Here is a 3,882-nt window from a genome sequence, read left to right on the forward strand (position 1 = left end):
CCGGGAGTTGCACGATCTCATGGTCTAAGGAAAAGATACTTGACATTGGAAAAGCTCTAGCAAACGAAACTACACGATCTTTTATGCTATGCTTAGGATTGGGTCTTGTCCATCACGTCATTCTCCTAATGATGTGATCCCGTTATCAATGACATCCAATGTCCATAGTCAGGAAACCGTGACTATCTGTTGATCAACGAGCTAGTCAACTAGAGGCTTACTAGGGACAGGTTGTGGTCTATGTATTCACACATGTATCACGATTTCCGAACAATACAATTATAGCATGAATAATAGACAATTACCATGAACAAAGAAATATAATAATAACCATTTATTATTGCCTCTAGGGCATATTTCCAACAGATCCATCTATGGAGTATACTAGCAACGAGAGGAAAGGAGTGCATCTACATACCCTTGTAGATCGCGAGCGGAAGCGTTCCAATGAACGTGGTTGATGGAGTCGTACTCGCCGTGATCCAAATCACCGATGACCGAGTGCCGAACGAACGGCACCTCCGCGTTCAACACACGTACGGTGCAGCGACGTCTCCTCCTTTTTGATCCAGCAAGGGGGAAGGAGAGTTTGATGGAGATCCAGCAGCACGACGGCGTGGTGGTGGATGTAGCGGGATCTCGGCAGGGCTTTGCCGAGCTTCTGCGAGAGGGAGAGGTGTCGCAGGGGAGGAGGGAGGCACCCAAGGCTGTAATACTACTGCCCTCCCTCCCCCCCCCCTTTATATAGGCCCCCTGGGAGGGGGGGCGCCGGCCAGGAACCCATCTGCATGGGGGGGCGGCGGCCAGGGGGGAGACTTGCCCCCCAAGGCAAGTGGGGCGCCCCCCACCCTAGGGTTTCCAACCCTAGGCGCAGGGGGGAGGCCCATGGGGGGCGCCCCAGCCCACTAAGGGCTGGTTCCCTACCCACTTCAGCCCATGGGGCCCTCCGGGATAGGTGGCCCCACCCGGTGGACCCCCGGGACCCTTCCGGTGGTCCCGGTACAATACCGGTGACCCCCGAAACTTTCCCGGTGGCCGAAACTTGACTTCCTATATTGAATTCTTCACCTCCGGACCATTCCAGAACTCCTCGTGACGTCCGGGATTTCATCCGGGACTCCGAACAACTTTCGGGTTTCCGCATACTCATATCTCTACAACCCTAGCGTCACCGAACCTTAAGTGTGTAGACCCTACGGGTTCGGGAGACATGCAGACATGACCGAGACGCCTCTCCGGTCAATAACCAACAGCGGGATCTGGATACCCATGTTGGCTCCCACATGTTCCACGATGATCTCATCGGATGAACCACGATGTCGAGGATTCAATCAATACCGTATACAATTCCCTTTGTCAATCGGTATGTTACTTGCCCGAGATTCGATCGTCGGTATCCCAATACCTTGTTCAATCTCGTTACCGGCAAGTCTCTTTACTCGTACCGTAATGCATGATCCCGTGACTAACTCCTTAGTCACATTGAGCTCATTATGATGATGCATTACCGAGTGGGCCCAGAGATACCTCTCCGTCACACGGAGTGACAAATCCCAGTCTCGATCCGTGCCAACCCAACAGACACTTTCGGAGATACCCGTAGTGTACCTTTATAGTCACCCAGTTACGTTGTGACGTTTGGCACACCCAAAGCACTCTACGGTGTCCGGGAGTTGCACGATCTCATGGTCTAAGGAAAAGATACTTGACATTGGAAAAGCTCTAGCAAACGAACTACACGATCTTTGAGCTATGCTTAAGATTGGGTCTTGTCCATCACATCATTCTCCTAATGATGTGATCCCGTTATCAACGACATCCAATGTCCATAGTCAGGAAACCATGACTATCGGTTGATCAACGAGCTAGTCAACTAGAGGCTTACTAGGGACACGTTGTGGTCTATGTATTCACACATGTATTACGATTTCCGGATAACACAATTATAGCATGAACAATAGACAATTACCATGAACAAAGAAATATAATAATAACCATTTATTATTGCCTCTAGGGCATATTTCCAACAGGAACAACCAGATGGGTTTGTACTAGATGGTCAGGAAGGAAAAGTGTGCAAGTTGCTGAAGTCTTTGTATGGACTCAAGCAAGCACCCAAACAGTGGCATGAGAAGTTTGAAAGAACTTTAACAGCTGCAGGCTTTGTTGTGAACGAAGCTGACAAATGTGTGTACTATCGCCATGGTGGGGGCGAGGGAGTTATCCTTTGCTTGTATGTTGATGACATACTGATTTTCGGAACAAATCTGAATGTTATTATGGAGGTCAAGAATTTCCTATCTCGCTGTTTTGAGATGAAGGATTTAGGAGTGGCTGATGTCATTCTGAACATCAAGTTGTTGAGAGACGATGATGGTGGGATTACATTGCTTCAATCTCACTATGTGAAAAAGATCTTGAGTCGCTTTGGCTATAGTGACTGCAAGCCCTCTCCAACACCTTATGATGCAAGTGTGTTACTTCAAAAGAATCGAATAATTGCTAGAGATCAATTGAAATATTCTCAGATTATTGGCTCGCTTATGTACTTAGCAAGTGCTACAAGACCTCACATCTCTTTTGCTGTTAGCAAACTGAGTTGGTTTGTCTCAAAACCAGGAGATGTGCATTGGAAAGCTCTAGAGAGAGTTTTGCGTTATTTGAAAGGCACTGCAAATTATGGAATTCACTACACCGGGCACCCAAAGGTGCTTGAAGGGTATAGTGACTCAAACTGGATCTCAGATGCTGATGAGATAAAGGCCACGAGCGGATATGTATTCGGAGGTGGCGCTGTTTCTTGGAAGTCTTGCAAGCAGACCATCTTAACAAGGTCAACAATGGAAGCATAACTCACAGCACTAGATACAGCTACGGTCGAAGCAGATTGGCTTCGTCGGCTCTTGAATGACTTGCCGGTTGTTGAGAAACCTGTACCGGGTATCCTTATGAACTGCGACAATCAAACTGTGATCACGAAAGTGAGCAGCTCAAAGGATAACATGAAGTCATCAGGACACGTTCAGAGAAGGTTAAAGTCTGTCAGGAAAATGAAAAACTCCGGAGTTATTGCATTGGATTATATCCAAACGTCTAAAAATCTGGCAGATCCTTTTACTAAGGGTCTATCACGTAATGTGATAGATAATGCATCGAGGGATATGGGTATGAGACCCACAATATGAGTTGTTCATAATGGTAACCTATTCTTTGTGATCGGAGATCCCCTGAATTAGATGTGGAAGACAAGCTGTTGGTCAACTGAGAGGAGAGTATCCTTACTATTCACAATACCACTCCATTTGATGCAATACTCTCCTAATCTGCATGGCAGGTTGATGTATATCTTAATGTGTTTTAAGTGGCTCATTTAAGCAGAGATGTTATCCTGCAGAACATCTTTTGAAGAACACACCTATATGAGTCTGATTGTCAAACGTCGCAATCTATGAGAGTAGGGTTCTCTCTAGTAAACTCATGAAAGGTCACGGAGTATGACGCATAAGCTCCACCCGCGGGGAAGACACATGGTAGCCACGTATCGGTCAAGGCTTTATGTGAAGCTAGATTCGCAGAAAACTTGCAGTTCAAGGCCCAGTCCACTGTTCAAGTTGCTTATTAGTGTAGCATAGAGTTCTAGGTGGAAGTTCAACTTAACAGTCTCCACTGTAGTACCGGTATATAAAACAGTGTTTTGGAACCAAAGGCAATTTTTGTGTGCCTCTGGGATCTGGTGGGGGATTGCTGAAATTTTGTCTATTTTGGGCCTAGCCCAATAGCAGTTTCAGAAATTCTTAATAAATCCTAGAGGCCCACGCAGCCCATTCGTGCAAGGCAAGAGGTGAAACTAAAGTTTAGTCGCACATTGCTAGTTTAGAGGGA

Source organism: Aegilops tauschii, chromosome 6, assembly GCF_002575655.3.
Source record: "Aegilops tauschii subsp. strangulata cultivar AL8/78 chromosome 6, Aet v6.0, whole genome shotgun sequence".
NCBI classification, from domain to species: Eukaryota; Viridiplantae; Streptophyta; class Magnoliopsida; order Poales; family Poaceae; genus Aegilops; species Aegilops tauschii.